Raw genomic sequence first — 13810 nt, 5'->3', positions numbered from 1 at the left:
CTGAAGGCGAAAAGACCTAGGATAATCTTCTTTGGTAGCATCCCATTTTAGGATAAATTGTAATCTGCAGATATATGCTTATAAGCATCTATGACATTTTGGAAAAACAGTTTCTTTGGTCTCCTAATTGACTTGGCATATTATAAGTTTTGCCCTCAGTCCAAGCTTCTATTGCCAACGAGTTGCAGAATGTAAACACAGGCAAAAGAGGGCTACAATTAATAAATTGTTTATTATAGTGTTCTTTGGTAAAAATTAATCTGAAGGGAATGTCTGAAGGGAATAAGTGTAATATACTCCAACAGCTGGTATGGTTCATTACCGCTGTCAGCAAATGTTGCATCGTTAAATCAAGCCACAGAAATCTGTGCTCTGGACGTTTTGCTGAGGGTATATGCCAGATGAGTTTGCCAGGACTCTATCAAAAAGGATGTCCTGTTGGAGACATGGGAAAAAGGCAAATGTCAAGCTGATGTTAATGAAACTGTCCAGCTTAGTCACAGAGAAGGTGCTATGCCGAGCCAACGTCTTATGCAAAGGAAAGTTATTTAAGGAAAACAAGGAAAGGGCTTGGAATACAGGATTTCAGTGCAGACGGATCATTTAAATGACTCTTGGCTGCACAATGACAAAAACAAGAACTTAAGAAAAGAAGTCCAATGATTTGAGCAAGCGGTGGAAGACAACAACTTATTATGGTATCCAGATGTGCAGTTAACACAATCACTACAGGCCTAGCGGAGAATTCCACAGCACGGGGACTGGTCTACAGAAACAGTTACCAGGATAAACTCCCTATTTACCAAACACAAAATGCCAGACTTGGTATGTGAGGGAAGCTGACACCGTGCAAAAGCCAGCGTCCGGCTCACAGATCAATGGCAGAATTTAGAGATTGCTTCCTCACGGAAGTGTTAAATGATTTTCCTGAGGCTGGAAGCTGCTTGCTTCACAGGAAAGGCCAGAAAAGTCAGACAGACCAGCTAGTCTCTCTGCTCAGCAAGCGAGACATTCTTGCCCTGCTGTGCATCCTCTCTGTCATGGTGCTGCTGGAAGTCCTGACCCACCACCTCCGATCTGGGACTCAGCAGTTTTCTGTCCCAGTATCCAATTCAAAACATCTTTCTCTAATTCCACCCTGCAGCTTGTAATAACTAGTCCTCTTTGCCTCCCTCCCTAAATACTTCCATTTATGCTCTCTATATTCATCTCCGTGGCTGTGCCTCCCACCTGCCTGTCACTCTACGCCCTCGTAAATTGATGGCATCGGCACTTTCACCATTTGTATTTACTCCTCTCTCAATTTGTTTCTGCCAAGAAGATGCCCAGTTCTGCACTGCTCAGATGTAACCCAGCACAACTGTACTGAAAGGAACATCCTGTTCCCTTCAAGAAAAACCTGTGGACACAGAGCCCAGAATGTCTTAAGCCTGTCTCATCACACTAGAGGGGATAATTAATGCCTAGCACTTCCATCTCACAAATATTGTCACATTTTCACACCTACCACCATCTAAAGCATTTAATGATGCTATCTAGAGTCTCTTTCTATGAGACAATATCACCCAATACCTACAGGAGGAAAAAAAGAGGAGAAAAATCTTTATTCTGTTATGCTCCAGTCTGACTCTGACTCAACCTCAAACATTCAGAGCAGCTTTACCAAAGCTGAAGGAATGGACACACTCAGCCAAAACATCCTCTGACTTCTGGTATTGCCAAAGTATTTCAGAACGCAAAATGCACAAGACAGTAATGATAATATTGTAACAATTTTAAAATTAAATAATTATTAAAGAAAGATTAAATACAATGGAATGGGTATAAGTATTTAGTAGCCAGTTCCTCTGTAAGAAACAGCAAATATTAGCTTACGGGGCTCTCCTCGCAACTCTTTTATACTCTGATGTTTCTAAGATTATAAACAGCACAAATATTTTTTTGCCATTCAATGATGCCCCTGGATTATTTTTTTCTGGATACTTACGGAAGATGGGCAATTGGAAAATTGCTGGTAAAAGAAGTGGGTGAAAAAAAGAAATTAATGCAGTGGTTCATTTAAATAGACTCAGGTGTAAAGAGGTCTGTGTCTTGTGAAGGAAAGAGACATCTTAAGCACGAAACAGAGAGACCCAGAGGTCTGATCATGACATTAACAGCATCCTGGTCCCAAAGAAACAGTGCTTGTGGGGGTGAGGGGCTTATTTTCCTTTGCCTCACAATGCATCAGAGAGAGAACTCTGTTTTCCCCACGTTTGAAAAACCAGTGCTCACTAGTTCAGTCTCCTTGCAGCTTTTATTCAGTAACTGCCCACTTCCAAGAGAAAAATGAGCATAACATTTTTTTGGAGCTACAGTTACTTTTTGGCAATTCACACACGTATATATCCACAAATACAGTGAGGACTTACCTGCCCGGGGCTGCTCGGGAAAGTTTGGCTGAACTAAACGAGCCTGTGAAACAAGCAGTGGTGGGCCAGGCCACCATGTGGCTGTTCTCACTGGCAGCCCCAGGGTCTAGTTCACGGCAGGTTTGGGTAATTTGTCTAAACTTGCTGCATAAACAAAGCCCACACAGGAAGGTCTGCAGCCAACATAATCTTACACCACAGAGTATCTAAAACACCTGCTGCTCGCTTCTGGAACAGCTTCTGCGCTTCTAAACGGCACAGCCTGTATTTTTTATTTTAATGGATAATACTTACAGAGCACCAAAAATAACTTGCAAATACAGACTGAATTTCTAAAATATGGGGAGAACAGTAAATCTTAGGAGAGTCTGTATCCACACAACATTCATGCTGCAAAAAACACTTCTTGTGCACCATCCTTATTGCACCTTGAGGGCAAACAGTTGCATTTCCACCCAGCTAATTCTCTCTTTCCCTTTATTTATTTGCCAAAAATTGCCTGGAGAGTATGGACTGCTCCAAAGAAATAATAATATAGGTCCTCAGGAAAAGAACGACTCCCTCGTCTCACAGCATTCCAGACCTCCTATATCAAGCAACCAGAAGTAAATCGCCACCGTATTTCTGCTGCAACAACAGGAAAACCATCAGTGTTTTGCAAGTGGCAAAGTTGTACAATCCTACTAGCACAAGCAACCCCGAGGAAATGAGCAGGTGGTACTTGTGGCAGCAATACTCCCAGAGTAAGAGCTGCGTTCTCCAGATCGCTGTCTGAAACAATGCCACTGAAGAGATCAAACATACACAAATCAACTTATGTGCTTACTCCAGGTCTAGCTATTTCTACACTCTGAAGAGAATCTATACTTTCTGACTACCCACGCAGCCGTTTCCTTTTTCTCTGAGCCTTTGCCGACCCACAAAAACTCTGAATTCACAAAGATTCTAAGAGTGAACACTACAGAATCATTCAAGTTCTGACAACAAAAAACTTGAGACACGATGCTGCATAAAGCAGAGAAAGGAGGACAGTTCAGCACAGTATTAACAGCTGATGGCAATGCATACTGGAAACGGAAATACTTGTTTATTCCTTATAGCCTTCTTGCCAAAACAGTATATATTATGACTAACTTTGGTAAGCCACTGAAAATAAACCTGGTGGGACTTCAGCTTTGTTGCCAAGGTAATAGGCATTGAAAAATACCTACAATGATAGATCAGATCAGTTTTCAGTCTCCAGACAGCCCTAAATTCATACACACATAAAACTAAAACCAACCCCTTTCCTTCCATCCCTTGAAGAAGCTGGTAAACAAGGCTTGTTTGAGACGAGAAAAACTGGCATGGAAGAGCCTCCTCCTATCCTGGCCATGGTGACTCCATAAACGATTTCAGTTCTCTATAAGAGCAGCAGCATAGTTAATGGTATTCCTAGCAGCTACATCTTAACAGCCACCGGCAGCCACAAGTCCAGAAAATCCGAAGTGGCATTGTCCCTTCAGCAGCTTTCCCCCTTTATTTCAAATATGCATCTGATTCCAAGAAGAACTCAGATCAACAGTCCTGGACACAAAGTACAGCATTATCTGTACAACTGGCAAGTAGGTTTTTGCATTCGTAAGTTAAAATTCCTACTAAACCACTTTAGCAAATTAGAACAACCAGATGATTTGAGTATTGTTCACTTTTTCCAGCTGTTTGTTTGCATTATGAGTCATGTCAGTTCTATTCTGGTCTCTCTACCTTTTGAATATGATCCACTCAGTAAACACAGAGGGTGCAGCCCAATGCACCCAGGCTAAACTTAAACACAAAAGCCTGAGTTTCTTCTCACTTGTAGTGATGTAAATCAGGAAGATTCTTACTTACATGGGAGAATGTTTGGAAAATATATAGGTCTCCCATCTGAAACACACCCAGAGAAAATCTGCTGATGCAATCCGTTATTTAAAAGCCCTACCTCAAGAGCATACATGAGAGCTGAATCATGCACTTAAACACACACAGCGTGATAAGTATGGATCGGTGGAAACCACTGACTACTTTCATTCAGCTGTGAGCAAAACTGAATCCTGAATTATACTCAAACACAAACCATTGTTCAGTGCTGAAAACACGTCTTAAAGGAGTGCTTATGTAACCTGTAAGACATAATCCAGTACACTAAAATACAACTATCATCCCATATTATGTCCCATATGGAGGTCTGGTGGCAACAGCCAAAAGACATGAACGGAGGCAGTGAAGACATGGCTGTGGTTAGCTGCAGGGAAATGACACAGATGTTCTTCCCCAGTCACCAGGTCCTGACTGAGTACAGGGGAAACAATCTGCACTTTATGCAACCTGTTTTTCCCCTGAGAACTAGCCAACACGTTCCTCTGAAGCACAGAAGCCTGTTCAATCCATTATCCATAACCTGAAGAAGAACAGAGTAATACATTATCACCAGAAAAGAAGGGCTGGAATCCGGAAAAGATGGCCTAAAATGAGCCCAAAAGGGTCCACTGCACAGCAACTTTCTCCGTGAGCTCCTGCCTTCCATGTCTGCTCCACACAGAATTTACCTTCCCATCTCAAACACTTCCAAGTGAGATACCAAGCAACACAGAATTAACAGAAATTCCTTCACTTAAAGGACACATTCAAAACCAAAGTGCTGATTCTAGATCAGGGACAACGACCAGAACACGAGGCACGGCTGAGAGTCACGATGGCTTGTGGTACCTGTCTTTACCTGCTGACCAGCAAAAGAAACAGACCTACTGCTACGACCAAAAGCTTCCTCCAGTCCCGTGCCCAGCACACACAAGTGCTGGCAGCTCCTGCACATCTCCACCATCCTCTTCCTCAGGAGCACATTTCACACGAAGTGGTTTTCTTCACGAACACCCGCTCCTGAGTAAGTCAATGTGGAGACAGAGTTACTACAGTTCCCCTTTCCGTTCTGCTATCAGTTCACCTAACGTATGCAGGTGTGGCCACCGCATTATTGACTCTGGCTTGAAGGGACAGAACTTCTCACGAAGATTGTTTTCAGCTCCAAAACCAGTTGCCACCACCCCTGCTCGAGCATCACAGCCCTGGCAGCAGGAGCGCCTGGCTCCCATCCCCGCTGCGCTCAGCCACAGGAGCGCAATGCTCCAAACAGACACGCCAAAATACTCCCTTCTTCCTCATGGCAAAGTGATTAACAGAGGGTTTTTATTTTCTTTTTTGCAGGATTCAAGCTTTGGTGTTGAGGAACCACAAGGATTCTCAAAGCAGGCAGCCTGAAAGAAGAGAAAGTCCTAATGGTGATAGCTCTCAGCACAGCAGCCTTCATCCATCCTGAAAGATCCTGGGATGATTCATTTCCTCCAGTGTTGTAAAGATGCCGTTTTTAATTGTAGCTGTATTTTTACTGTGTGTGGAAACATTCAGTAAATAACATATGTTTAAACTTTGGTTTTGGATGGCGTCCCACTGGCCAGCTAGCTCCTAATACAGACCAACAGTTGTTTCTCCCTCTCCCAATTGTGCTGGGACATCAGCTGAGATCACTTCCAGCTCTTCGGGTTCTCGGTGGGAGGTGAATGAGGGACAAAAGAAGGAGAAGAGGAAGGGAAAGACCGAAAGCACACTCTGTAGTCAGAAAAAAACATGTGAAACAGGAGGGAAAAAAAATATTCTTCAGAGTCTATACCATCTAACCCTTCCACCCAGTCACCATCACATCCCAAATTTTGATTAAAAAAACAGACTTGAATATCCTGACTGAGGATGCAGTTACTAGCAAAGTCCCAGTCCACCCCAAAGTGGGGAAAAACAAACAGACAAACTAAAGTAAAGGTTATTCTCCAGAGGCAAGTGTGAACAGGCAGAAATCCGCAGAACATCGAGCAAATCAACCACCCCAACACCAGCAGCACCACCGTGCTCCCGCAGCTGAGTGTCAGGGACTATCAGCATGACTATTCCGGTCTGGCATTTCCAGGTTGCCAAGTACTGCAAAGCACTCCAGGAAAAACCTGCTGGAGCTCTGTTAAACTCCACTAATGTCAGAGCTCTATTTAACCTTGCAAATGCATCATCAGTGGATGATCGGAGATAAATACTTGGTGATCCTGATGGGGGTCGAACTTACTGTTAAAGGCTGCTACCTCCTTTCCTAACTTTTCCGACCATGCTTTCCTTCACTGACCAGATGTGAAGAACTGAAATTTGACATCTCATGAACATCTCAACTCTCTTTATGCAACCTGTTTTTCCCCTGAGAACTAGCCAACACGTTCCTCTGAAGCACAGAAGCCTGTTCAATCCATTATCCATAACCCAAAGAAGAACAGAGTAATACATTATCACCAGAAAAGAAGGGCTGGAATCCGGAAAAGATGGATTCTTTGAATCTCATGAACACTGTCTGATCTGATTTCACCTATGATGGGATTTAACAGTGACATACTATCATCAGGAAGCTTTTTTTCAGTGCCACAGCTACACGCCCGGATCAGCAGACTGCGTACTGCGAGCGTCTCTGGACAGTGATGGACACAACAGGACTTGTGCTGCTGCAAGAAAAGCATTCACTGCTATCATCAGGCAAGTACCAGCAGCGTAGCTGTATCTGGAGGGTATGAGCATATTGGTATGTGCACAAAAACCAGTCACCGAGCAGCGTGCCAAACAGCTGATAAGAGGCCTGGTGAATCTGCTCTGGCAATCAGTGTACTTTTGCCATCAGGGAGCTGAAGACTGTAGGACGTAGTGTAAACAGTGGAAATTTGCCAGCGTCCGTGACTTCTTGAGAAGCAGAGACGAGGAAGAAGCATATGCTCTGAAATCCAGGCCTGGTGCATATAAAGTCTGTTCAGACGCTCCTACTGCCAGTTCATTTACTTTCATTCTCCTTACTCTAAAAAGAATCGGAATGCGACCTTCAATTCAGGAAATCCCTAAGCACGACAGTTCTCGACTGCCAAAAGTCACGAGGTCGGACCTGAGGAAAACGGCCCATGCATTTTCCATTCTCTCCCTTTGTCTAAAGGTCTGCTGTGAGCTGCCCTCAGAGATGAGATACTGGTGAACCAGTGTGACAGCTTCTCTGCTCCTGTGCCCAGAGCACTGCATCTGACTGCATTGCCTTTCCACATTACTATTGTTTTGTGGAGCCTCCTGCAGAAAAATAACTTCACAAACTGACAAAACACAGTTTTAGGCTCAATAGTTGTGCACTATCCCCACCTAGGGAGTTTGTGTCTGATACAGGAAAAATAGTTCCAGCATGGCTCATAGCTGAGAACTCCAGCAAGTTTATTACTTTTATGGGAAAATAATTAATCATCCAGAGCATTTCTTTCCAATCCGTTTAGTCTTCTTGGTGCCTAAAGTGATTAATTAATGATTAAGAGACTGCAAAGACAAGGACTCAAACTAATGCTGTGAGAAGCAGAACAAACGACATGACAGAGATACACAAAGAAATAAGCTGCACAAAAAAAGATAACTTGAGGTTTTCTTCTTAATGTAAAACCTCAGCGACCTTTGAAAGCCACTGCACAAGACAACTTTTGAGTCTTGAGTTTCAAAGGAGTCAAAAGAGATTACAACTGGACACATAAAATAACAATACAATTTTCTTTTCAGCTTAATTTTTTAGAAGGGATATAAAATACCTGGGTTGGAGAATCAGACAACTACTAATCAACAGAAACAGTACACAACTTGCTACTGACAAATTGTCCATATCAGAATTTTCTGCCTTTTCATGAAAAGCACTTGACAGCAATCAGGCAGAGACACATTCAGAACTCAATTATTCACACGACAATTCCCAAGTGCTGTGAAAGCAAACAAAAAACCAGAGCAGCTGCTTCTTCCTAGACAGTAGTTAGTTATTGTGCCCAAGCTACTTTATATGTGTTCAGCCATGTTCTGCTTTACAACCAATCTGCAACTTGATTGCTTCAGTTCATGTTTAAAGAAAAGAACAAGAAATAAACCTGTTTCTTTTGGCATCAGGAAGGATTCCAAAGCAAAACTGGGAAATGGTTGTTTTGTGAAGCTGTACATCCCTGTCCAACATCCTTTCCCATACACGCCACTCGGTAGCAATGCTAATGTCTGAGACTGGAACTAAAATGGAAAGCTTCTATTTGTAAAGTGAGTTGGAAGCAGATATAAATCCTGAGTAATAACATACATTACAGTGCTATTTTTAAAATGGTTTAGTTCCCACTGGGACTCTGTAAAGCACCAAATCTACAATAAAAAGTTATTTTATCTGAACTTGGGGTGGAGGGAATCATCGGCCGAGTGTGGGTCTTTGAAAACAGCGGGCTGCTGCTTGTCCTGGAGGAAGGCTCTTCCCTCTTCTCTCCCTCAGAGGCAGCACTCAGTGACACTGCTGACCACACTAGGAACTCACTAAGTAGCTGAAGCACTCATGAAAGAATATAAAGTATCTACAAAACCAGTCTTGTACTGGAACTTGTCAGGCAGCCAGTCCTCCTTGGTAACATTATCAGAACCATGAAACTCGACTGTGGAACACTATCTCACATCCCTGCTTTGGTGATGAAAGGAACGAATTCACAAACGTGTTGGATTTGTGCCTGTAAAATCAAAGTTGAAACCAGCAGTAGCGTTTTTGCTTTGTCACTCTTTAGACATTCAGAAGCAGCCAGAGATTGATGGCTGGTTCAATTTCCCCAGTGTTTTCCCCATAGCACTGGAATTTCATCCAGCTGGAGAAAGCCTCCACTCTTCTGAAAGCAGGAGACATTCTCCTGGGGACACTGCAGGTATTCAGTTCTCGTGAAAACAAATTGTTATCTAAACACTCAGACAACCACCAGAAAATCCTTCCCTGTATTTAAAGTCTCAACATTTGAGAAGTTCACCATCCACCTATGTCCCCAATGAGGCGCTACTACAATTCCTGCCCTATCTTCCTGCTGAATTCTGGTGAAATCCACGAAGCCGGACTTCTCACCACTCCAGAAAATTACTCCACGTGTAATGAGGCTCATCAACAGTACAGATGCAGTAACGCTGACACCCAGGGTTGGTGTGCAAGTGCAGAGGACAGCGTGTCTGCTCTGGAGATGAACAGCCGAGCTCAACCCAGAGCCTGGAACCATCCCCAGCACCTACGGCGGGCAGGGAGGCGGCTGTACCGCCAGCAGCAGCCATCCCGTGGAGCAGATGTTAAACGGGGCTGACTTCTGCTTCTCTCCGCTGGTGGCATGGCTTAAGCTTCCACCTCTCACCTCCCTGTAGTAGGAACTACGGAATAATCTATCTCACGGACAAGAGGAGAGAAATCAGTTCCAATAGCCAAGGTTGTGCGAGACGTACTCCTCGGTGCTCGGATTTCGCTCCCTTTGCCCAGGTGGATGTTACACAGTGTTCTGTGAAAGAGTCTGAGAAACCTAAAGGATGAAAGATGTTTAAGGAACCCCCACCCTCCTTTGACTCCAGAATAGGACTCCCTAAGCTGCGCCATGCTACACCCCAGCGAAGGAAACTTTTGCTGATAAACTTGCGTCATGCAGAAAGTTGGTAGCGGAAAATGGAAATTGTAATGATCAGTAAGAAAAATAAGAGACTTGAGGGAAAACAATGCCAGTATCATCCTTGTTAGCAAAGTCGGATTTTTTACATCCAAAAGCAAATAACATTCAAAGCAGTTTTATTCAAAGAGGATCTACTTACTAATGAGGCCTCCTTGAAACAAGTCATCCCCATAACTTTTTTTTTTTAAACCACTCTTCCTAGGAAACATTTCAAATACGTTTTAAGAGTCTACATTTTTTGAACTTCTATTCAAATAGAGCTTTCAAACATTCTTCCCCCAGGCAAAGAACAAGACAAACAAAACCCCCGCTCTTCCCACCACGGAAGGGACTTCCACCGGTGTTACCGGGGCTCCGCGGACGCCCCGAGCGGGGCGGGAGCGGCGGCGGCCGAGCCCCCGCTCCCCGCAGGCGGCTCCTCAGGCCCGGCCCCGCCGCCCGGGTGCTTCGCCCCTTCCTCGCCACCGGGCTCCGTTACCGACACGCTCCCCGACCTCACCGGGCGGGTCCCCGCCCCGAGCCACGCTCTCTGCAGGACTGAGGCACCGCGAACTCCGAGGCGTTGCGCTGATGGAAGTCACGGAGACCGACCCCGCCGTCCTCGCGGATGCCGTTAGGACACGCACCGCGCCGGCACCCGGGCGCCCGCCGCCCTCCCGCGAGGGGCCGACACGGCCGCCGCCTCCCCCCGCGCCACACACCACCCCCGCGCCCCCTCGGCGCCGACCTCCGCCTTCCCCTCAGCGTGCGGCAGCCGGAGGGGCCGCGGGGAGGAAACTCCCCCTCACGGCGCCCCCCGCCATGGCGGGGCGGACGGCCCGCGCTGCCGCGCCCCGGCGGGCTCCCGGCCCCCACGGGACCCCCGGCCCGGCCCTACCTGGCGCTGGCGCTGGCGCTGGCGGGGTACGGGCGGCTGCCGGCGGCGGGGCGGGGCAGTGCCCGGCAGCCCCGGGGCGGGACGGGGCGCGCCCCCGCTCCGCCGCCCGCCGCCAGGGGGCGCGGCCGCCGGGAGCGCCCGGCGGGGCCGGGGCCGGCCGTGGCGGTGAAGCCGCCGGCGATGCCGGTGTGTGCCCCCGCCTCCCCACCGTGTTGCTGCACGCGTGTCTCCTCAGCCCCGCGCGGCGCGGCCTTCCCAGCCCGCCTGCCGTGCCCGCCACAGCCGCGCCTCGGGCCGGGGTGGCGGAGGGAGAGGTCGGTTCGTCACTCCCTCCCTCACACGGCCGGCCGCCCCGCTGGCACATCGCCATCCCGGGCCCGGGCGGGGAAGCGGTCACCGGCACATCCCAGAGCTCTCGCAGCGGGCTGCCTCGTGCCCCCGCCCCGCTCCCGAAGGAACAAGGCGCGCGTTGAGCCCGGCGAACAAAGCCGCCCTTCATGGCGGTGCTTGGGAGCCGCGGCACCGTCACCCCGCGGTGAGGCTGGTGCTGGAAGACTCGATTCCCCGCTCAAACCGGGCGGCAAGGCGGGAGATGAAGGCAAAGCGAGCGCCGTGATGCGGGAGGCTCCCGCGGGGTGAGGCCGAGCCCGAGGTGCGGGGGCTCAGAGCGGCACAGGGTCAGGGGCTTCCCAAGGCTGGCGCGGGACCATAAGCAGCTCGTCTCCAAACGCCAGTTCACCCCTCTCCAGGTCTAGATGGCCACAGCTTCTCCTCCCAACTCATCCTTCTCCACGTTTGTTCCATACCTTTAACCTGAGTGTGTTACCATATAGAATAGAATCACGGAATGATTTGGGCAGGGACACCCTCCACTACACCAGGTTGCCCAAAGCCCCATCCAACCTGGCCTTGAACACTTCCAGGGATGGGGCAGCCACAGCTTCTCTGGGCAACCTGTGTCAGTGCCTCATCACCCTCTGAGTGAAAAATTTCTTCCGTATATCTAATCTAAATCTGCCCTCTTTCAGTTTAAAGCCATTGCCCCTTGTCCTATCACTACACATCCTTGGAAAAAGTCCCTCTCCAGCTTTTCTGTGGGCTCCCTTTAGGTACTGGAAGGCTGCAATAAGATCACCCCGGAGCCTTCTCTTCTCCAGGCTGAACAGCCCCAACTCTCTCAAATATATGAGAGGTTTGCTGAGGTTTGTTCTTTTCTCTGGATGCTACTAGTTCTTTCCTGGCTTCATCCCTGTCTCATGAAATACATCCAAGCCAGATTGATTGTTTTTTTCTGTTTAGCTGGGGTTTTCCTTGTGGTGTGGAAAACTTTGCACTAACTGGCAAATATTTCCCTGTTTCTTGATATATTAATCACAGCTGTTCTAAATGAGTTTGTTTCTGCCACATCTTCCCACCTTTTCAATTCCAGATATTATTTTAGTGGTTTAATTTGTTGTATGAGTTTTCTTGTTTGTTTTTTTTCTATATTTCCATGCAAGTATTGGTATGTCCATACAAAAGCACATGTACAAGAAGCCTGTAGTACAGTCTCCTATAATTATTAATCAAACATCATTCCGCAATAGAGTGGTTTAATGTCATAACAAACCAGTCGTGTGGTCTGGGAGGCTTTAGTAGCTGTGCATAGCCTCTGATGTGCTGTCTGCAACAGTGGGAGGGAGGAGCAGCAGGTCTGTTGAGGCCAAACACTGGTGATTGCCTTGGAGGTCAGCACCCAATTCCTTCCTGTCACCTATTTATGGAAACCCACTCCCTCCAGACAGTTGCCTAAGATATGGTGTATGTGCATGTGCAGATATGTATGTGTGTATATATAGATGCCTTTCAGGCCCTGAGCCATGTGAAGATAATATTTAATGCTTGCTAGCTACAACATACCCCAGAATAACTTCTTTGCAAGAGTGAGCACCTCTGGGCATAGTCTGTATGTGAATCTGGTAAACAAATTGTTATGACATGGGTAACAGAAGTTGTAATTATTGATTAGATAACCCATTGAAGCTCCTAGGAAATTTAACATAATGTTTAATTTCCAAAGTCCATCAGCACCAAGTGAGTTCTAACAGTACAGATGTGAAGACATGGAGTTTATGGCTCGTGTACTTGGTTTGTATCATACAGAGCAGACTCATTCCTCCCGTGGCTGTGTTGAAGCTCTAGAAAGGAATCAATTTACTGTTCACCATTTTTTGTGGAACACTGTCTGCAGTAACACGTTGGCGAGCTAGTAATACATTTTCAACATTACTCAGAAACAACTGAAATTTCCAACTTCTTGCATTTTTAAAGTAGTTTTTTCCAGACATTATAAGCGAGTTGTGGTAAATCTGAGACAGGCAGGCAGGCCACAGACGGCTGTTGTTTTTCTTTCTCTATCCGCATCATGTAATCAGATAACTGATTCTTGTGTTCTTGAGAGAAGCATTGTACCGAGACAGTGCACCCTGGCATGAGTTTTTACAAAACCAGTTTCTGTGCCACCAACAAGGCCATCAGTTGCTGCTGGAATTGCATGGAAATGTAACAATGACATGGTTGATGGTAAAAGCCAATGGTCAATATTCCTCCTCTGCCATCGCTATAACTGAAGAAGATTGCCGTTATCCTTTTGTTTTATGAGAACATTATTGTCCAGAAGGGCTAAAAACTCTCTCCCATTTTGATTCTATGATCTGGTAGAACCGTGCATAACCAGGGCAATAATAAGCCTTTCATTAAATCAGGGACATGCATTACAAAGAGGTACTAACACACTGTTACACACTCGTATGAATTCTTTTTTCATAAACTATCTACTTGATGTTCTGCATCATATTCGTATCGAGCAAAGGTACAAAGAGCTACAAAGGGACAAGCTCCTCATTAGAGCTAATAACTATGGGAAATTCTGTTCTTTCAAAATCTCATTCCAAATGTAAATGTTTAATTCTGTTCTTAATTAA

This window comes from Tauraco erythrolophus, chromosome 22, assembly GCF_009769465.1.
Source record: "Tauraco erythrolophus isolate bTauEry1 chromosome 22, bTauEry1.pri, whole genome shotgun sequence".
NCBI classification, from domain to species: Eukaryota; Metazoa; Chordata; class Aves; order Musophagiformes; family Musophagidae; genus Tauraco; species Tauraco erythrolophus.
The sequence above is the reverse complement of the archived record's forward strand: the minus strand, read 5'-3'. Positions refer to the sequence as shown.